This window comes from Phyllobates terribilis, unplaced genomic scaffold, assembly GCF_046119375.1.
Source record: "Phyllobates terribilis strain yellow unplaced genomic scaffold, ASM4611937v1 Scaffold_5__5_contigs__length_657084704, whole genome shotgun sequence".
Taxonomy (NCBI): domain Eukaryota; kingdom Metazoa; phylum Chordata; class Amphibia; order Anura; family Dendrobatidae; genus Phyllobates; species Phyllobates terribilis.
Genome location: NW_027362765.1, coordinates 79,318,248 through 79,341,914, shown reverse-complemented (window position 1 = coordinate 79,341,914; position 23,667 = coordinate 79,318,248). Strand labels below are relative to the sequence as shown.

Genomic DNA, 23,667 nt, shown 5'->3' with positions numbered 1-23,667 from the left:
TTATATACAGAAGATACCCAGGTTATACCAGCTGTACATGTATAATTATATACAGAATATACACAGGTTATATCAGCTGTACATATATAATTATATACAGGAGATACCCAGGTTATACCAGCTGTACATATATAATTATATACAGGAGATACTCAGGTTATACCAGCTGTACATATATAATTATATACAGGAGATACTCAGGTTATACTAGCTGTACATATATAATTATATACAGGAGATACTCAGGTTATACCAGCTGTACATATATAATTATATACAGTGGATACCCAGGTTATACATGCTGTACATATATAATTATATACAGGAGATACTCAGGTTATACCAGCTGTACATATATAATTATATACAGGAGATACTCAGGTTATACCAGCTGTACATTTATAATTATATACAGGAGATACTCAGGTTATACCAGCTGTACATATAACCTGAGCATCTCCTGTATATAATTATATATGTACAGCTGGTATAACCTGAGTATCTTCTGTATATAATTGTATATGTACAGCTGGTATAACCTGAGCATCTCCTGTATATAATTATATACCAGCTGTACATATACAATTATATACAGAAGATACTCAGGTTATACCAGCTGTACATATATAATTATATACAGGAGATACTCAGGTTATACCAGCTGTACATATATAATTATATACAGGAGATGCTCAGGTTATACCAGCTGTACATATATAATTATATACAGGAGATACCCAGGTTATACCAGCTGTACATGTATGATTATATACAGGAGATACCCAGGTTATACCAGCTGTACATGTATAATTATATACAGAGGGTAGCCAGGTTATACCAGCTGTACATGTATAATATGGAGAAGTCCAGGTCATACCAGCATCACTGTATAATCAGGACACTTGTGCCACCTATGTTTTGGCAAGGCTTTTGCAGCGGGAGAGGGCTGGAACATTGCACTGAAAGTCTGCAGCAAATCTTTCCCCAGCTCGATCCTTCATAGATTATTGATTCTGTGCCAACGTTGGGGTAAAAAATTGTCCAAAAAAGAAAACCCTTCACGTCCAGTCGTCCAGCGCGGCCTTTTGTTTCCGACCGAGCAGTGAATGGCTTTTCCGGTTGCTGTACCAGTGTCTCACAAAGCGCAGAATAGAAGTATGCAGCCCTGAGCGGAATCTCAATACCCCGGAATTCATTAGCAGATTGCGGGGCCTTGTGTTTGTTGCTAGATGCAGACAGTTTGTCTATTTTGTCGCCTGCCAGAAAATGATGTCATCTAAACACAATTGATAAAAGTTGGGGGTGACATATGACCCGCGGCATCTGCCGACTCCTAGGAGCCTTGTCAGATATCCGTAAATTACTAGAGGATGCAATAGGAGGATGACACTTGAGAGTATCCACCAAAAAAACAGTCAAGACTGGTAGTAACTACTTCTTGTATATGAAGTCCCATCATCACTACTTCTTGTATATGAGGTCCCACCATCACTACTTCTTGTATATGAAGTCCCATCATCAATACTTCTTGTATATGAGGTCCCACCATCAATACTTCTTGTATATGAGGTCCCACCATCAGTACTTCTTGTGTACAAGGTCTCACCATCACTACTTCTTGTGCATGAGGTCTCAACGTCTTCTTGTACATGAGGTCTCAACGTCTTCTTGTACATGAGGTCTCACCGTCACTACTTCTTGTACATGAGGTCTCACCGTCACTACTTCTTGTACATGAGGTCTCACCGTCACTACTTCTTGTACATGAGGTCTCACCGTCAATACTACTTGTACATGAGATATCACCGTCACTACTTCTTGTACATGAAGCCTCACTGTCAGTACTTCTTGTACATGAGGTCTCACTCTCACTGCTTCTTGTACATGAGGTCTCACCGTTACTTCTTGTACATGAGGTCTCACTATCACTACTTCATATATACAAGATCTCGCCATCACTACTTCTTGTACATGAGGTCTCGCCGTCACTACTTCTTGTACAAGAGGTCTCACCATCACTGCTTCTTGTACAAAAGGTCTCACCGTCACTACTTCTTGTACATGAGGTCTCACCGTCACTACTTCTTGTACATGAGGTCTCACCGTCACTACTTCTTGTACATGAGGTCTCACCGTCACTACTTCTTGTACAAGAGGTCTCGCGTCACTGCTTCTTGTACAAGAGGTCTCGCCGTCACTGCTTCTTGTACAAGAGGTCTCGCCATCACTACTTGTACAAGAGGTCTCGCCATCACTACTTCTTGTAAGGTCTCGCCATCACTACTTCTTGTACAAGAGGTCTCGCCATCACTACTTCTTGTACAAGAGGTCTCGCCATCACTACTTCTTGTACAACAGGTTTCGCCATCACTACTTCTTGTACAACAGGTCTCGCCATCACTACTTCTTGTACAAGAGGTCTCGCCATCACTACTTCTTGTATATGAGGTCTCACCATTACTACATACAACCCCTGGCAAAAATTATGGAATCACCGGGCTCGGAGTATGTTCATTCACTTGTTTAATGTTGTTAAAAAAAAAGCAGATCACAGACATGGCACAAAACTAAAGTAATTTCAAATGGCAACTTTATGGCTTTAAGAAACACTAAAAGAAATCAAAATAAAAAATGTGGTACTCAGTAAGGTTAATTTTTTTCAGACCAAGCAGAGGGAAAAAATTATGGAATCACTGAATTATGAGGAAAAAATTATGGAATCACCCTGTAAATTTTCATTTTTAAACCTAACACCTGCATCAAATTAGATCTGCTCGATAAGCTGCATGACCACTGTGCGTTTTTCAAGCGTTTTTTCTGCGGAATTTCCGCAGCGAAAACTCTTAAAAAACGCTTGTAATACGTGCCCCATGGTCCCCAATGATAATCCGCATGTGCTGTGCACATGCTGCGGAAATTTCCGCTGCGGATTATCATTGCGGAAAAATGCGCAGCATGTCCATTAATTTTGCGGACATGCAGCGTAATCACCGCCATTGACTTGCATTGGACCGCATGACATCCGTATCACTACACGTGAACATGCGGATATCACACGGTTCAATGTGTGGATGGTACCCAGGTCTGGAGAAGATGAGACTCTCATCCAGACCTGGGTACCATGAAACCTGAAAAAAAAAGAATTTTAAATAAAAAATAAAGATTATACTTACCTTCTGTTGTCCTCCCGGTGTTTTCTCTGCTGCGTCTGGTCTGCTGTATGGGTCGCGGTGTTGTGAAGGACCTGCCATGACGTCATTGAGTCATGTGACCTGACACATGACTCAATGACGTCACCGCAGGTCCTTCACACCACCGCGAGCCGCACAAGACACCGGACGGAGCAGAGAAAACACCGGGAGGACATCGGAAGGTGAGTATAATCTTTATTTTTTACCATTCTTATTCTTTTTTTTTTTTCTTTTTTTTTAACTAACTTGGTCACACTACTATAAATCCATGCCGGTTGCATGGATTTATATAGTGTGAACAAGTTGTCAAGCACTTTTCCAAGTGATGCTAAAATCGCTTGGAAAAGCGCTTGATAACCCTCATGCAGAAATGCATGCAAAAACGCTTGACAAACGCTTCTATCAGGCGGGAAAAACGCATGTAAAATCTGCATGCGTTTTTCCTGACAGGGAGAAGCGGAAAAAATATGCAGCATTTCTGCATCGTGGGCACATAGCCTTAGTGTGCATCTAAAAAGGAGTGATCACACCTTGGAGAGCACTAAGTGGACTGACATGAATTATGGCTCCAACATGAGAGATGTCAATTGAAACAAAGGAGAGGATTATCAAACTCTTAAAAGACGGTAAATCATCACACAATGTTGCAAAAGATGTTGGTTGTTCACAGTCAGCTGTGTCTCAAACCTGGACTAAATACAAACATGTTAAAGGCAAACATACTGGTAGACCAAGGAAGACATCAAAGCGTCAAGACCGGAAACTTAAAGCAATATGTCTCCAAAACAGGAAATGCGCAACAAAACAAATGAGGAACGAATGGGAGGAAACTGTAGTCAATGTCTGTGACCGAACTGTAAGAAACCACCTAAAGGAAATGGGATTTACATACAGAAAAGCTAAACAAAAGCCATCATTAACACCTAAACAGAAAAAAACAAGGTTACAATGGGCTAAGGAAAAGCAATCGTGGACTGTGGATGGCTGGATGAAAGTCCTATTCAGTGATGAATCGCAAATCTGCATTGGGCAAGGTGATGATGCTGGAACTTTTGTTTGGTGTCGTTCCAATGAGATTTATAAAGATGACTGCATGAAGAGAACATGAAAATTTCCACAGTCATTGATGATATGGGGCTGCATGTCAGGTAAAGGCACTGGGGAGATGTCTGTCATTACAGCTTCAATAAATGCCCAAGTTTACATTGATATTTTGGACAGTTTTCTTATCCCATCAATTGAAAGGATGTTTGGGGATGATGACATCATTTTTCAAGATGATAATGCATCCTGCCATAGAGCAAAAACTGTGAAAACATTCCTTGAAAGAAGACACATAAGGTCAATGTCATGGCCTGCAAATAGTCCGGATCTCAATCCAATTGAAAATCTTTGGTGGAAGTTGAAGAAAATGGTCCATGACAAGGCTCCAACCTGCACAGCTGATCTGGCAACAGCAATCAGAGAAAGTTGGAGCCAGATTGATGAAGAGTTCTGTTTGTCACTCATTAAGTCCATGCCTCAGAGACTGCAAGCTGTTATTAAAGCTAGAGGTGGTGCAACAAAATACTAGTGATGCATTGGAGTGTTCTTTTGTGTGTTTGTTTTTCATGATTCCATATTTTTTTCCTCAGAAGTGAGTGTTTCCATCATTTTTTTCCCTCTGCTTAGTCTGAAAAAAATTACCCTTACTGAGTACCACATTTTTTATCTTGATTTGTTTTAGTGTTTCTTAAAGCCATAAAGTTGCCATTTGAAATGACTTTAGTTTTGTGCCATGTCTGTGATCTGCTTTTTTTCAACAACATTTTGCCAGCGGTTGTATTATATGAGGTCTCACTATGACTTCACCTTGTATATACGAGGTCTCACCATCACTGCTTCTTGTACATACAAGGTCTCACCATTACTACTTCTTGTATATGAGGTCTCCCCATCACTACTTCTTGTGTACAAGGTCTCCCCATCACTACTTCTTGTGTACAAGGTCTCCCCATCACTACTTCTTGTGTACAAGGTCTCCCCATCACTACTTCTTGTGTAGTACGAGGTCTCTCCATCATTACTTCTTGTGTACGAAGTCTCACCATCTCAAATTCTTGCACACGAGGTCCCATCATCACTACTTTTTGTACACGAGGTCCCCCCATCATTACTTCTTGTGTATGAGGTCTCCCCATCACTACTTCTTGTATATGAGGTCCAACCATCAATACTTCTTGTATATGAGGTCCCACCATCAATACTTCTTGTATATGAGGTCCCACCATCACTACTTCTTGTGTACAAGGTCTCACCATCACTACTTCTTGTGTACAAGGTCTCACCATCACTACTTCTTGTGTACAAGGTCTCACCATCACTACTTCTTGTGTACAAGGTCTCACCATCACTACTTCTTGTGTACAAGGTCTCACCATCACTACTTCTTGTGTATGAGGTCTCACCATCACTACTTCTTGTGTATGAGGTCTCACCATCACTACTTCTTGTACATGAGGTCTCACCGTCATCTTGTACATGAGGTCTCACCATCACTACTTCTTGTAGATGAAGACTCACAGTCACTACTTCTTGTACATGAAGACTCAGTCACTACTTCTTGTACATGAGGTCTCACCGTCATCTTGTACATGAGGTCTCACCGTCACTACTTCTTGTACATGAAGACTCAGTCACTACTTCTTGTACATGAGGTCTCACCGTCACTACTTCTTGTATATGAGGTCTCACCATCACTACTTCAAATATACAAGATCTCGCCATCACTACTTCTTGTACATTAGGTCTCACCATCACTACTCCTTGTACTTGAGGTCTCGCCGTCATTACTCCATGTACATGAGGTCTCGCCATCACTACTTTTTGTACATGAGGTCTCGCCGTCACTACTTTTTGTACATGAGGTCTCACCATCACTACTTTTTGTACATGAGGTCTCACCATCACTACTTCTTGTATACGAGGTCTCACCATTACTATATATTATGAGGTCTCACTATGACTACACCTTGTATATATGAGGTCTTACCATCACTACGTGTTGAATATATGAGGTCTGACCATCACTGCTTCTTGTACATACAAGTTCTCACCATTACTACTTCTTGTATATGAGGTCTCACCATTACTACTTCTTGTATATGAGGTCTCCCCATCACTACTTCTTGTGTACAAGGTCTCCCCATCACTACTTCTTGTGTACAAGGTCTCCCCATCACTACTTCTTGTGTACAAGGTCTCCCCATCACTACTTCTTGTACATGAAGACTCACAGTTACTACTTCTTGTACATGAAGACTCAGTCACTACTTCTTGTACATGAAGACTCAGTCACTACTTCTTGTACATGAAGACTCAGTCACTACTTCTTGTACATGAAGACTCAGTCACTACTTCTTGTACATGAAGACTCAGTCACTACTTCTTGTACATGAAGACTCAGTCACTACTTCTTGTACATGAAGACTCAGTCACTACTTCTTGTACATGAAGACTCAGTCACTACTTCTTGTACATGAAGACTCACCGTCACTACTTCTTGTACATGAGGTCTCACCGTCATCTTGTACATGAGGTCTCACCGTCACTACTACTTGTATACGAGGTCTCACCATTACTATATATTATATGAGGTCTCACTATCACTACACTTTGTATATACGAGGTCTTACCATCACTACGTGTTTAATATGAGTTCTGACCATCACTACTTCATGTACGTACAAGGTCTCGCCATGACTACATCTTGTTGTACACGAGGTCTCGCCATGACTACATCTTGTTGCACGCGAGGTCTCGCCATGACTACATCTTGTTGCACGCGAGGTCTCGCCATGACTACATCTTGTTGCACGCGAGGTCTCGCCATGACTACATCTTGTTGCACGCGAGGTCTCGCCATGACTACATCTTGTTGCACGCGAGGTCTCGCCATGACTACATCTTGTTGCACGCGAGGTCTCGCCATGACTACATCTTGTTGCACGCGAGGTCTCGCCATGACTACATCTTGTTGCACGCGAGGTCTCGCCATGACTACATCTTGTTGCACGCGAGGTCTCGCCATGACTACATCTTGTTGCACGCGAGGTCTCGCCATGACTACATCTTGTTGCACGCGAGGTCTCGCCATGACTACATCTTGTTGCACGCGAGGTCTCGCCATGACTACATCTTGTTGCACGCGAGGTCTCGCCATGACTACATCTTGTTGCACGCGAGGTCTCGCCATGACTCCATCTTGTACACCAGGTCTCACCATGACTACTTCTTGTATATGAGGTGCACTCCGTGTGTACTGTAGGGTCCTTTGTGACTGATTCTCTGTGAGAACGTTTGTAGATCTCTCACAGATAAGAAAATATAATGATGGAGCCTCGGCACAGAATTACCACTAATGACAGTGATTACATCTGCGGCGCTCCTAACAGCAAGTGATTCTTGCCATTGTGACCCACAAACGGCACCTGTCTGCTCACCCGAATTGGCAGCCGCTAATTTGAGGGCTGACAAGAAGTCATTTTGTTCAATCGGCCGTCTTAAATATCACGTCAGACCTCCCCCTTCTTCAGGTGAACAAAGCTGATTGTGTCATGTTGACTGAAGCTTCACAGGGCGACTTGTTGGGACAGGACAGGATTGTTTCGTACAAGGCTTTTATATGGGCGCAGGAATCCTCCATCTTTCACCCGCCGACAGCTAGTGTCATGGCCTGCTCATGAAGGGGAGCTGTAATCCTATAAAAGATTGATATTCACAACGCTTCTCTTGTACGAGCGTCCGTCACTGCCCCTTATCAGACTGGCACCACAGCCAGCTCTGCCTCTGATGACAGCCTGCCCTCACATGGCGTCATCAGTAGCAGGTGCCACAACCTGGTGCCAAGACCAGTGTCAAAATGGCAGTGGGACTATAAGACGCTGCACTGCTCCCTCCCCAGCTCAAAAATCGTCCTTTCATCAGTGCTTACAACTGGTGCTGGGGATCCTATGATAAAGGAGAAGACAAGAGTTTGGATTTTAGACTTCGAGGAGCAGTAATGCAGTATAAAGCAATGTGGACAGTGCAGCACAATAGGCTTATTGTGAGACAGGAGGTAGTGGATTTCAGAATACTTTAGACTTCAGTAAACAATGCAGCTAAGCTATAGCCCCAGATCGTGACCTTTTAGAGCTTAGCTGCAGTGTAAAGCATGAAGAAATCTTCTTTGTGAGTTAAGGACTAGAGTAATCTTTACTTCTTGTCCACTAGGAATCTAAATTAGACAGCACAATAGTGTCAAGGGTCAAGACTGAGCACTATTGAAGCAGAGATGCAGTGTAAAGTATGGAGAATGGGTAGAGCAGAGAGGCATGATAACAGATAATAGAGAGCAGCACATTAGGCTAGTGACGAGGTGTATTTCAGGCTTCAATAAACCATGCAACTTGGCTGGAGTCATGATCATGACCTTTCTTCATTAGAGCACAGATGCAGTATAAAGCATGGTGGCCGTTGCATATAGGAGTCGCTTATGTGTATTCATCCAGATTGGACACCAGCCAATTAATAACAGAAAACCACTGATGAGACAGGTGAATTTCAGACTACATTGATCAAGGATGAGCGTTAATGGGACAAAAAGGCAGTGTAAAGCATGGGGAAGGGATAGAGCATTACAGTTGTGTTGTGATCATACCGGTAATGGATTTCAGACAAAAGCAGACATGCAGTGTAAAGCATGGATTGTCTTGTCTACTTGTTTCTGCACCCATGGCACTGTGAGATTTTAATTTAGAAACCAAAGAAATAGTTGCGCTTCCCGTTTAAACTTTTCTTTAGCAGGCCACATAAGGAGAGGGATCTGTGTGCGGTATTAATAATCATATGTTAATCATAGCGGGAGTAATAACAGTGTTTAGAGGTTTATCCTGCTGTAGCTCATAATGGCGCGTGTATCCAGCCAGTCGCTAATCCACATGTTATTGTCTCAGTGACATCATAATCCCATTGTGCGCGCCTAATCCTGCACATATGACCTAATCCGTGGCACTGTCTGCTAGAAACCGTAATTTATACCGGGTATTTAATAAGGACGAAGGTGCTCCTTCAGTATAGAGGCTAAAGACCTTAATGCTGGACGTCGCTTTAAGCATGGGTGGGGCTTTCTTTCTTATGTGTCAGCCCCTGAGGATCCTAGAAAACCTGCTAATAGCAGGACGCTACCACTTCCGGTGGCATTGGACCCACTCTATGCCTGGTATTGAAGAAAATACAAGTCAAGGGTTATTGGTGGCAAAATTTATTCTTAAAGGGGATCTCCACATTTTTTATGGGCAAGCCCTTTTATGCATGTGATATTCTATGGAGAAACCCCACCATGGATGTCTTTCTTTTAGAAATTTACTGAGTTGCAATACCAGGCGCTGCCAATGATCAGGGGTGGCGCTGTTTCGGTAAGAAAGCCTTGATATTTTTTAAAACCCTTTTAAATGAACATTTCCCCTTTAAATCTTTGATTTGTTTTCTTTTTTTTTTGCCCTGTCTGGCGAATTCGGAAAATGTAGTCACAACTCAGCCATGTTGATTGTCACCCCGTGTTCCCATAAATACCAAGTGGGTAGCATTTTTTCACAACTCAAAAGCTTACAACTCAAAAGGGGATTTTTTTTTTTTAGTTATTATTTAAAGGGGAAATGCCCCTTAAATTTGTCTTGCACCTATTATTTAACCCATTCTCCTTTAAGATGTTACCCCATAGAGTTGTCCCCTATTGTCAATGCCCTAAAATGGCTTATCATTTTAAGGAGCGCACGCGACACAGGGGAGCGGCGGGCCCTTTAACCAAATGATGGACATTTTGGAGCTCGACCAACTGCAGCTTTAAGCAAATTGCTGCGCCCCAGAGCCAAGTTTCTGTACAGATAAAGCAATCAGACGATAACATGTGTCCGGGTCTAATGTAACTGAGCGGCAGGAATGACGGCCTGCGAGAAGAAAGACGCCATTCACTGCGCCCCGATGTGCAGGTGGAAAACGTCCTCTGAAAGGAAATGGGCTGGAGAAGATTGTGCTATTCACTGCACGCCGCACACATGAAATCAATCATTGCAATCGGGACCAGAATGGATTTGATAGCTCCCCCCTTCCCCACCCCATTCCCTACATGTCTATGGGTCTGTACGGTTACGGCCATGCCAACATTCCTGTAATTTTCTGTACTTTATGCCAAATTTCTGTAATTATTTGAACCTTTAAAATATAAAAAAAAAAGGACAAAAATTGCTTAAATAAGATTTCTTCTAAGAATCGCACCACCACACTCCGTAGGTCATGGCTGGTATTGCAGTCTGACTCCATTAAAGTGAATGTGGCAGAGCTTTAATTCCATACACAACCTATGGGCAGGGTGTTGCTTTTTATGGAAGAAACCATTCATGTTTTTCTAATCCTGGACACCGCTTTAAAGAGGACCAATCAACAGGTAAAAGATGACCAGTTTTTGCTGCTATTTTATTCCCACTGCTTCCCTGACTATGCAGTTTTTTTATTGCTTTAAAACCCACCATACGCTTCCAGAGATATGGACCTTTTTTAATTTAGCGCTAAAGAAGGTGTGGCTCACAGGCTCCTCTTGGGCGTGTCATTAGCTGCTTTGCATAACTGTCCTGTGAGCCATGCCCCTTTGGTAAAGACTATAAAAATGATCGCTAAATAAAAAGGCCCATATCTCTGGAACCGAATGGCAGATTTAAAAACCGTAACACTCAGGGGAGCAGCAAGAATAAAATAAGACCAAAAACTGGACACTTTTGACCTGGTGACAGGTCCTCTTTAAGGGTTTTTTTTGTTTTATGCACATTGATGCTTGATGAAGACTGTCGATGGCATACGAATTGTTCGTGAACCAGGAGGCTCAGGATGAGCAGTACAGTATCTTCTGAACCCATTCATTCCTATGCTTTCTAAAGAACTCCGTTGAATTCTAAGCATAGCTGATGACACGGTAGCTCGGCTGCTCAGATGTACGTCTCCTTCTCCTGCGCGAATCCTCCTCCTGATGCCAGGACCTAAGGTTTCTGATCACATCTCTGCCTGCCAAGTCCCGCAGCTCCTCTCGTACAATTCCGGTTTGGTAACACGGGGAAAGTGATACCCCTGGAGCCCAAGTTTTTTGGCGGGCGGCGTGAACTCTTGAACCTGCTCAGTCAGCAGAGAGTGATGGGAGCTGCGCCCGCACTTCTGCCAAATGCTGTGAGGTGTCTGTAACGCAAGGCAGCAGGTCAGATGGCGGGGAAGGTTTTGTGGATGTAAACACTTTACCCCACAGCCGCTCCCGTTTTTGCACTTATGAAGTATTATAATAAATCCACTTTGTCTTGATTTCCATCATTTATACTGCAGTCACACCCAGAGCTGCATTCATAATTCAGCTTCCAGCCACCGTGCTGACTTATGCTTAACTGATGTCCAACCATGGGGTTTAACCAGTAGGTCATGCTCTGCCCTGACACTAAAACATGCGGGGACAGCAGTGAGATCTGAAGATCTGTACCTGAGAGCCAGCAGCAATCCAGTATAATTGTGAACCCAGCCGAGACCTAGAATAAGGATCCATTTACACTGCAAGATTATCGTGAGCGAGCATTCTTACAACTTTCCCGACAATCGTGGAGTCTAAACAGGCTGTCGATCACCTGATGAACGAACAATACACTCAATCGTTGGGTGAAATGATATTTTGTGATTCACAAAAGATCATCGTTCTCGGCAGCACAAGTCCTTTTCACATGGGATGATGTGCTGCCGAGAACATTGGCAGCCTATGCACACCAATGTATTACAGATCGTTCAGTGCACATCGTTAATAGCGTTCTGCCTGTATAAACAGGATATTAAACTCGTCAAAAAACCCCTTTAAGATACGGCAGTACCAATAGAATGGCAACCTGGACGCATAATTTGTGCTTTGCTTGATACTACAACACTATTTTTGGGCACTGTTTGATGCAGTACTAGGCCAGGATTTGGTGGTATTAATTGGAGACTGCAACATTATTATTAGAGCAGTATGGGATGGTATTATTGTGGTACTATATGGTCCTCCTTTATAGGACAGGACTTGGTGGTATTATCTGGCCCCCATAAAACATTATTATTAGAGTAGTATAAAATGGTATTATTTTGGTACTTTACAGTCCTTTCGTTTTAGGGCAGGATTTGGTAGTATTATCTTTACACTGTATGAATCTATTACAGAAGTATAAGATGGTATTATTTTGGTACTGTACGGTCCTCCTTTTAGGGCAGGATTTGGTGGTATTATCTGGACACTGCATAAAGCTATTACGGAAGTATAAGATAGTATTATTTTGGTACTCTACGGTCCTCCTTTTAGGGCCAGATTTGGTGGTATTTGGCCAATTTATGGTCTTGTTATTGGGATAGGATTTGGTGGTATTTGGACACTTTATGGTCTTGTTATTGGGATAGGATTTGGTGGTATTTGGGCACTTTATGGTCTTGTTATTGGGATAGGATTTGGTGGTATTTGGGCACTTTATGGTCTTGTTATTGGGATAGGATTTGGTGGTATTTGGGCACTTTATGATCTTGCAATTAGAACAGAATATGGGGATATTTGAGCACTTTATGGTCCTGTTATTGGGACAGGATATGGAGATATTTGGGCACATTATGGTCCTGTGATTAAGACAAGATATGGGGATATTTGGGCACTTTATGGTCCTGTTATTGGGACAGGATATTGGGGATTTTTTGGCACTTTATGGTCCTGTCATTGGGACAAGATATGGGGATATTTGGGCACTTTATGGTCCTGTCATTGGGACAGGATATGGGGAAATTTGGGCACTTTATGGTCCTGTCATTGGGACAGGATATGGGGATATTTGGGCACTGTATAGTCCTGTAATTAGGCCAGGATATGGGGATATTTGGACACTTTGATACTGTTATTAGGCCAGGATATGGGGATATTTAAGCACTTTATGGTCCTGATATGGGGATATTTGGGCACTTTATGGTCCTGATATGGGGATGTTTGGGCACTTTATGGTCCTGTAATTAGGCCAGGATATGGGGATATTTGGGCACTGTATAGTCCTGTAATTAGGCCAGGATATGGGGATATTTGGACACTTTGATACTGTTATTAGGCCAGGATATGGGGATATTTAAGCACTTTATGGTCCTGATATGGGGATATTTGGGCACTTTATGGTCCTGATATGGGGATGTTTGGGCACTTTATGGTCCTGTAATTAGGCCAGGATATGGGGATATTTGGACACTTTGATACTGTTATTAGGCCAGGATATGGGGATATTTAAGCACTTTATGGTCCTGATATGGGGATATTTGGGCACTTTATGGTCCTGATATGGGGATGTTTGGGCACTTTATGGTCCTGTAATTAGGCCAGGATATGGGGATATTTGGGCACTGTATAGTCCTGTAATTAGGCCAGGATATGGGGATATTTGGACACTTTGATACTGTTATTAGGCCAGGATATGGGGATATTTAAGCACTTTATGGTCCTGATATGGGGATGTTTGGGCACTTTATGGTCCTGATATGGGGATGTTTGGGCACTTTATGGTCCTGTTATTAGGCCAGGATATGGGGATATTTGGGCACTTTATGGTCCTGATATTGTTTTGTTTTTTTTGCGATATATTTGGGCACTGTGCAATCCTGTACACTTTATATAGTAGTGTCTTTTCAGCACTTTGTTACTATTTGGCAGTGGTGAGGTAATGTATTAAGTCAATGCATAATATTATTTTGGCACTGTTCATCTGCTGCTATGTGACATTACTTTGGCACTTGTCCATTGTGTGAATAGTATGTGATGTTACGTGGGTACTTTATGGTACCATTATTAGGGCAGTATATGGCGCTGTTATGTAGGCACTATATGACTGTACTATATAGATACGATACTGTATACACAGTGGGTATATAAACAGCATGTTCCTGACCTGTGGGCGCTTATATTTCCCTGGTGCATTTTCGGATTGTCATTCGGCCCTGTGCCTGGGGCGCACTAATACCCTAATACCGGCTCAATCAGCGGCAGCTGACACGTCGTGTTCTGCTAAGTGGAAGCTTTCAGCAAATCCTCGAAATACCAAAACACTTTAAGATCATTTACAGATAAATACATTAGGGGGAGTGTAATGTGAACCCAGGGAAGCACCGCCCCTCGTTAGTGATTAATTACCAGTCCTCCTCATGTGTTTACATAGACCAGGGACAGACAATCCAATTAACCACCATTACAGGTTATCTGCTTCATCACCAGGATCACTCTGACACTGTCCGTTTAAATACCGTAATGTTTAAAGGGATTTTTATTCTTACATAATTCCATGTATTTTTTTTGCTAAAAATATATATTTTTTACATGGGTTTCATTAAAAATGTTGTACTGTCTAGCCTGCATAATGAGTTATCTGAGAATCCTTCAGTGAGCTCGTTCTGATGGTCCAATGGGTGAAATTATAACTCTTTTTTCTCTGCATTTCAGCTGAATCGAATGGAGCCTGGGCAACAATCTGCATGAACCCCTCTCCTGTCCTTACTCGTATAAAGTTCGGAAACTTTCCAACAAACTTTGCACCAAAGAAAAGTTTAGAATCTATCCTTACCAATTTAGATCTCTGCTTGCTGTCAGGAAATGCAAACATTCTTGTTTACACCCAAATCCTGGTTCAGACCTAATACTTTTCACAAGCGAGGGTTTGATACGAGTGTATCCGGTACACAAATGTATCAGTTTGGTACAATGTATCAGCGCAGGTAAAATATATCGACCTGGGTTCAAACCCTCAGCTGTGAAGTTTTTTTTTCCAACTATACCCTATCCATTACCAGCAAGCAGAGCTCTTAAAATATCCAGAATATAACAGAAGATGGCGGTGTATAACTCTAGAATACTCGCGGTCGTGTAATGTAAGAAATCCTGGCGGCCGCGTTTCGCTGCGTGGCGTTCTCACGGGAAACTTAACGGGAGCGAGTCACCTTCGATAACCCCCGGCCTCTCCATTGTATCCTAATAATGAATAGATCAATGGGGTAAGATCCAGTGTGATTATGGTGGCAGCTCCCGAGCGCAGAGATCTGCCCAGCGGTGCGTTTCCACCACAATGTACAAGCCAAGGATTCTGTGTTTGCACCATGAACGGGGTCATAAATCACGCCTGGGAACCTCGATCTTATCAGGGCCCCTGTCAGTAGAATACAGTAGAGGGGGAGGTCCGATTACAGGTGCGACACGCCTTAATTACACGCTACAGCGGCCACAGACACCTGAGAGCAGGTGATGTGCAGAGACCTGCCAGCCGCCCGTGCAGCCTCCCACACTCCGATCCTATACGTTCATGGAAACGAAGAGGGTCCAAGTCGGGACCCTCAGCTGTAAGTAGTACTTTGGCTCGGCCTGTCAGGTCCTTTCTTCACCATTAAAAAGCAGTAGTTAGATCTGGTTGCAAAGAAAACAAACTTTTAGATAATATGCAAATAGAGACACAAGTGTCCAGTGGGAGGTCCCAAGCCTGGCAAGTGCTCAGGCTTTCCTCGTAAACACTGCACCTTCCACTTGGTCTTTGTGGAGACATGAGGGTCAGTGGGTGCTCTCATCTGCTTGTCTGGCTGTCTTTAGAAAGACCACATGGACCAGGGCTCATCCCACTGAACGCCCGTACTCCTTTCCCATGGGCAAAATATTACTCAGACAACACAGGATGAGGTCTCACCCTTCTGCTGGCTCACCAGGAATTAGAATATCTGCAAGCTTGGGCTTCCAGGGCCAACTACCCCAACCAGTAGCACCCCGCTTTTGGAGGGCACCCACAGAGTACATTGAGGTATGTGGCCAGGTGACCTGATTGTCCCAGCCTGGGTTCTCCAAACGTCTCCATGGGTTTAGTGATGGGCAGTGGATCAAATCTGTATTCCTCCGGTTGGAGCCATGGTGCCCTGGCTGCTGTCCTGTAGAGTCTCTTTGGAGAAGGAAAGAGGTCCCTTTTATACCCACAGCTGTCCTTCAGGGCATTATCCACAGGTTTGGGGGAAGGTGGGAGAAGACAATCCCTCATTGCTATAGTGTTCAATTATCCTGCATATTTTGTCCTTCAATGTTTGCAGAACAACAAGCTGCAGGGGCTGATACAATAGGTAGTCAGCAGGCATTCAACAAATCAACAAACATACAGGCTCATATGAACAATAGCTCATATCCCTGGGCCTACTAAATAATGTGTCTGGCATAATTAAGAATAAACGCTGTGTCCTCACCGTCTTGATTGATGAATAAAGAGTCTGTCAGTGTTAGAACCCTCCTGTTTGTTTTTTTCTTCTTGTGTTTTGTGGTCACGTGACCATCTGCCTTTATATTCCAGCTCCGCCCTTCTGGCTGTGCTGGACTTCAGTGTTTGACTGTTTCTCTAGCCAGGTGCTTCGGTGCCTATCTCTCTGTCAGTTCGCTTGGTCCTTCTGGGACCTCTAGTACCTTTTTGTCAGTTTGTCTTTTTGTGTTCTGCAACAACTTCTCTGTTTAGGAGGTGTCCCATTTTTGTCCCAGTCCTTAGTTCTTTTAGGGACCCCTCCCCTTATGCTATAGGTCTCCGTTCAGACTAGCCGAGGACTAAGGCGGGTCTGTTCACTAGGAACAGGCAGCCCACTACATCGTAGGGATTCAGCTTAGTCTTACTGTAGGGACAGCTTTCCCCTATCTTTCCTTAGTACATGTTGCAGATCATAACAGTCAACTCCGTTCTAGCCATTAAACAGCAGTGAAGAGAGGACTAATGGGAGGGAAAATTAACTTTGAATTAATATGCAAATTAGGATACAAGTGTCCAGTGGGCGTTCCCAAGCCTAGGCTCTCCTAAGTAAACCCTGCACCTCCCACTTGTCTTGATTGACATCTAAAGTGTTGCCTTACCATCACAAACCATCAATCAAAACCAAGGGTAAGGCACAAGGCAGAGTTTACTAATAGGTCATGGGAGGCTCGAGACCGCCCACTGAACACTTGTGACATTAACTCTGCCTGGAAAACCTTACACCTACCCCTTGGTCTTGATTGACGGCACGATAGTTATCCTTCATCACTGACCATGAAGCGAGACCAAGTTAGAGGCCTGTGGATGGGTTTAGTTAGGAGAGCATGATCTCTTGCCTGGCTCGGGAACACCCACTAAGCACTTGCCACCTCATTTGCAAATTTGTTAAAAGTTCTTTTTTGGGGGTATTTAGACCTACATCTACCACCCCAGTTCAACTAATACTTTTCCCCAGATCAACACTTCATATCTCACAGCTCCTATAGATACACACACATGCACTTGTATAGATTTACTGCTCTAAATGTAAAGAATCCTTACATTCCTACTTCCAGCTGAAGATGGTGCAGTGATTTTGGATGCTTATGCCTCTAAATAAGTGAATGCAGACAGGCCTTAGTTATATCTACAGATTCTGCCTGTAAAAAATGCAAAAAAAAGGGTTCATGCCTCTAACAATAAAGAATCCTTTCCTTAGCTGGATATGGCAAAGACCTGGTCAATTTTGTAGCTTTGAGCAACCGTAGATTTTCTGCATATGCTTTGGAAGGCCAAGTATAGAAAGTATCATTGGTCAGTAAATTTCCTTGCTCCAAGGATTAGGAAGCCATTAGTTCACCCTCCATTCCGATGCCTATGCTTACATTAACTATGAAGGTGGAATGACTGCCAAGCGTGAAGACCGAGCCATGAAAGGTCATGACTCCATTAACACTCCTCAAAACCCTTCTGAAGACGCCACATCTTGAAGGACTATTAATCCAGGTAGATCCAGGTCCGATTTCTCCAGCATTACAACTGGATTTCCTATTTCTCCTGCCTCCAGCTGTTCAGATCCTTCATCCTGATGTGGAATAAATGCAGATAGAATTGCCATATAGAAAGGTTTAATTAACCAGGGTATGTACTGATATTATACTAGTTATATTCTTGTACATAGAGGCAGTATTATAGTAGTTATATTCTTGTACATAGAGGGCAGTATTATAGTAGTTATATTGTTGTACATAGGAGACAGTATTATAGTAGTTATATTCTTGTACATAGGGGCAGTATTATAGTAGTTCTATTCTTGTACACAGGGGGCAGTATTATAGTAGTTCTATTCTTGTACATAGGGGCAGTATTATAGTAGTTATATTATTGTACATAGGAGCAGTATTATAGTAGTTATATTCTTGTACATAGAGGCAGTATTATAATAGTTATATTCTTGTACATAGGAGACAGTATTATAGTAGTTATATTCTTGTACATAGAAGCAGTATTATAGTAGTTTTATTCTTGTACATAGAAGCAGTATTATAGTAGTTTTATTCTTGTACATAGGAGCAGTATTATAGTAGTTTTATTCTTGTACATAGGAGCAGTATTATAGCAGTTATATCCTTGTACATAGTAGCAGTATTATAGCAGTTATATTCTTGTACATAGGAGCAGTATTATAGCAGTTTTATTCTTGTACATAGGAGCAGTATTATAGTAGTTATATTCTTGTACATAGTAGCAGTATTATAGTAGTTATATTCTTGTACATAGGGGGAAGTATTATAGTAGTTATATTCTTGTACATAGGAGCAGTATTATGGTAGTTATATTCTTGTACATAGGGAGCAGTATTATAGTAGTTATATTCTTGTACATAGAAGCAGGGCCGGCTCCAGGTTTTTCTGGGCCCCGGGCGAAAGAGTCTCAGTGGGCCCCTTTAACACATACCACGATTCATGATGCAGAGATACAGCGGAGAAATATATATATATATATATATATATATATATATATATATAGTACAATGCAAAGATTTCACTTCTTACATTACATGAGTGATATCTATTGTAAATTCCACAATAGCTCAGAAACCGGTGAATCGCTCCACACAGAATACTGGCCCCCATATAAGGCTCCATACGGAATACTGGCCCTCATATAACGCTTCATACAGGATACTGGCCCCCATATAACGCTCCACACAGAATACTGGCCCCCATATAACGCTCCATACAGGATACTGGTCCCCTTATAAAGCTCCATACAGGATACTGGCCCCCATATAACGCTCCATACAGGATACCGGTCCCCTTATAACGCTCCATATAGGATACCGGTCCCCTTATAACGCTCCATACAGGATACTGGCCCCCATATAATGCTGCATGCAGGCTGTTACCCCCCACATAATGCCCCATACAGGCTGTCCCCCCCTTATAATGCTCCATGCAGGCTGTTACCCCCCACATAATGCCCCATACAGGCCCCCCCCTTTTAATGCTCCATGCAGGCTGTTACCCCCCACATAATGCCCCATACAGGCCCCCCCCCTTTTAATGCTCCATGCAGGCTGTTACCCCCCACATAATGCCCCATACAGGCCCCCCCCTTTTAATGCTCCATGCAGGCTGTTACCCCCCACATAATGCCCCATACAGGCCCCCCCCTTTTAATGCTCCATGCAGGCTGTTACCCCCCACATAATGCCCCATACAGGCTGCCTCCCCCTTATAATGCTCCATGCAGGCTGTTCCCCCCCACATAATGCACTATGCAGGCTGCCCCCCCTTTATAATGCCCCATGCAGGATGTCGTCCCCCCCTTTATAATGCCCCATGCAGGATGCCCCCCCCCCTTCTCTTTATAATGCCCCATGCAGGCTGTCCCCCCCCCTCCTCTATATAATGCCCCATGCAGGATGTCCCCCCCCCCTTTATAATGCCCCATGCAGGATGCCCCCCCCCTTCTCTTTATAATGCCCCATGCAGGCTGTCCCCCCCCCCCCCTCTATATAATGCCCCATGCAGGATGTCCCCCCCCCCCTCTATGTAATGCCCCATGCAGGCTGTCCCACCCCCCCTCTATATAATGCCCCATGCAGGCTGCCCCCCCCGCTATATAATGCCCCATGCAGGCTGCCCCCCCCTCTATATAATGCCCCATGCAGGCTGTCCCCCCCCCCTCTATATAATGCCCCATGCAGGCTGCCCCCCCCGCTATATAATGCCCCATGCAGGCTGCCCCCCCCTCTATATAATGCCCCATGCAGGATGTCCCCCCCCCCCCTCTTTATAATGCCCCATGCCTCCATACATTAAAAAAAAAAAAACAAATACTCACCTCCCTTCTCCTCACCTGCTGCCGCTGCTCGCTGCTCAGCTCCGAACTCCAGCGTTGTCGGCGTCTTCCCGTTCAGCGCTCCCTGTGACGGCTCAGGGGAGGGCGCGGTGAAAAGACGTCACCGCGCCCTCTGACCTGAGACGTCACAGGGAGCGCAGAGCAGGAAGACAGCGGATCTGCGGAGGCACGGGGAGAGGTATCGGGCTGCCGGGGCCCTGAGCAAGCGGCGGAGAAGGGCGGGCGCTGACACCGCTCTCCTCCGCCCATAGCTCAGCGGGGTGCGCGACCGCCAGTGGGCCCCTCTGCCTGCTCAGGGCCCCGGCATTTGCCCGGGTGCGCCGGGTGCTGACGCCGGCCCTGCATAGAAGCCATATTATAGTAGTTATATTCTTGTACATAGGGGTCAGTATTATAGTAGATATATAGTACGTAGGGGCAGTATTATATTAGACCCTATGAGTAAGGCTATAACTATTATCTTCCCTTTGCTAGTTCCTCTACTTTCTAGACTATCCTCATCATTACGTGACCTGTTGTGTGCAGGGATTGGCGGTGGCTGCGAGCTGCAGCACGCTACATTTCACACCTTTGGAGCTAATTGTGGTTTTGTTATGCGACAGGAAGAAAACAGAATTTATTAGACAAAGGTTTATCTGAACGCCTGCCTTGATTTGTATGAAAATGTGTTGTCGTCTTTGTTGAGCTCCTTTTTTCCCTCTTGTGACATTGTGCAGCTATTGAAGTCTTTGTTGTGAGTTCACAAGTATGTTCTTGTACAAACTGGACTTTCTCCATTGGACGATCTAAAAAAGATATCAGGCCAAGGATTAAATATCATCATTTTTTTTTTACAGATGACTATTATCAACTTCAATCCTCTGTAACCGGCATAGACCCCTATTGTTTAGACTGAAACAATATCTACAGCAGTACATACTCTTTCTCAGCTAGGAGTTCCTTCTCCATGCCAGCCCCTTGTTATATTACCAAGACATTTCATATTCCTGAGAATGTAGTCTCAAGGAATCAGTGACTTCAAGACTGGGTACACTCTCACTAATATGGAGTGTCTCCATGATGTCACTGGTCTTAGATTAATTGATAGTCTACAGTTCCATAAATATGAAGTATCAGCTCACCAGCAGCCAATGATACCACTGAGAGACTTCATATGGTGCTCCTGATGAAGAAGTTGGTCCATCTTCGAAACGTGTAGAGAATAAACCACTTGGTCAAATTTCCCTACTGTGCTTAGTTTTTTGAGTCCTAGATCAGCAGTGCAGACTACCATCCCTATTCTCCTATTAACTGAGCTACACGAAGCAATTGATATACTTGATTCCTCACTTGTGGGTTAAAAAACCTTGTAAGGTGAGCAGTCCCCTCTCCCTCACCTAGGAAAAGACCCTTTTGCGCTTGGTGTCTCTGTTTTTCTCCAGTATAATGTTGGGAGGTGGGAGACACCTTGCTGATGCAGTATAACTACCTTGTGCTCTTTCTTGCCATGGCATATGACCTGTCACATGAAACTGTCTTCAGTGAAGAACGATGAAAAGTGGGTGGCGGATATCCACAGAGCGCCACGCTCTGAGTCAGGAACCATCGTCCTTCACTGTATCATGGCTACTGAGCAGGAGTGGGCAGAAGGTGCTGCAGGGCTCCTGGACCGCCGTCATTCACCGCCTACTAGCATCAGCATTGTGTCTGGCATGCACAATTACCAGAGGTTGAGTTGAACACCTCTTCCCCCTCCTCTTATGTGCTGTGACATTCTTCACATGGAGCGCCCTCTCTTTTGGTTTATTTTTACACGAAACTGTCTTCGACAACCTCGCCTTTCTATCAGAGTTTGTCTGTTCCTCACCCAGTTTTTAGCCTCCAACGCAGCTGTTTCTGTTTGTTAATGATTTTTCCAACCTACATATGAAAATGATGATCATTAGCACCTTTTACTCATTCACGGGACTATAATCCTACAAAATCTTTGACTGTGTGCAAGTGTATCTAGAAGAAGGCAAAGGACGGTCACCAAATATTGATGGGACTTAGATTCTTTTGTTCAGTCACTTTGTATTTTGTTATTCTATTTCTGACAGCTTCTGACTCTGCAGCATTTGGTCCACACCTGCCTAAAACTTTTGCCCAACGCTGTGTATGTACATATATAAATCTGATAGAATGTGCCGTAATCTTTCCATAAATAGTCTGTGAATGTTTCCTGCCGTTGCCATAGAAAGTGAAAATAAATTGTGATCTGGGGAAGTTGTGTGTAATCGGGAGAGCGATGATTAATTGCGGATCACAGATGGTTTACATCCTGCACTCGTGGCCGGACAGGAATCAGATCCCTTTTGCTTTTATGTAGTGGAATCGGCCTTGGCGCTCAGCGCGACTCCGAGATTGTGCAATGAGTCCACCGCTCCTCATATCTGTAATAGAGCACGGCAGGGAAATGGATAGTGATTAGCACACCGTATGTAATGATAGGACCTCACACTGGTATAACCTAGGTATACTCTGTATATAATTAGATATGCACAGCTGGTATAACCTGGGCATCTTCTGTATATAATTATACTGTATATGTACAGCTGATATAACCTGGGTATACTCTATATAATTATATATGTACAGCTGGTATAACCTGGGTATCTCCTGTATATAATTGTTTATGTACGGCTGGTATAACCTGGGTATACTCTGTATATAATTGTATATGTACAGCTGGTCTAACCTGGGTATACTCTATATAATTATATATGTACAGCTGGTATAACCTGGGCATCTTCTGTATATAATTATGTATGTCCAGTTGGTATAACCTGGGTATCTCCTGTATATAATTGTTTATGTACGGCTGGTATAACCTGGGCATCTTCTGAATGTAATTATGTATGTACAGCTGGTCTAACCTGGGTATACTCTATATAATTATATATGTACAGCTGGTATAACCTGGGCATCTTCTGTATATAATTATGTATGTCCAGTTGGTATAACCTGGGTATCTCCTGTATATAATTGTTTATGTACGGCTGGTATAACCTGGGCATCTTCTGAATGTAATTATGTATGTCCAGCTGGTATAACCTGGGTATACTCTATATAATTATATATGTACAGCTGGTATAACCTGGGCATCTTCTGTATATAATTATGTATGTCCAGTTGGTATAACCTGGGTATCTCCTGTATATAATTGTTTATGTACGGCTGGTATAACCTGGGCATCTTCTGAATGTAATTATGTATGTACAGCTGGTCTAACCTGGGTATACTCTATATAATTATAT

The 23,667-nt window shown here is 43.3% G+C and overlaps 1 protein-coding gene across 4 annotated transcripts in view; it reads left to right on the top strand.

Moving 5' to 3' along the window:
* The window catches only part of B3GNTL1 (UDP-GlcNAc:betaGal beta-1,3-N-acetylglucosaminyltransferase like 1), a 213,542-nt gene that overhangs the window by 109,127 nt on the left and 80,748 nt on the right, over positions 1-23,667 (top strand). Inside the window, exon 1 of one of the 4 annotated variants that reach the window (XM_073682423.1) lies at positions 15,481-15,617. The exons of the other annotated variants lie outside the window; for them this stretch is intronic. The gene's annotated coding sequence lies outside the window, so the exon portion shown is untranslated. Of the gene's footprint in view, positions 1-15,480; positions 15,618-23,667 lie in introns of those variants that run through there. 4 annotated transcript variants of the gene reach the window in all.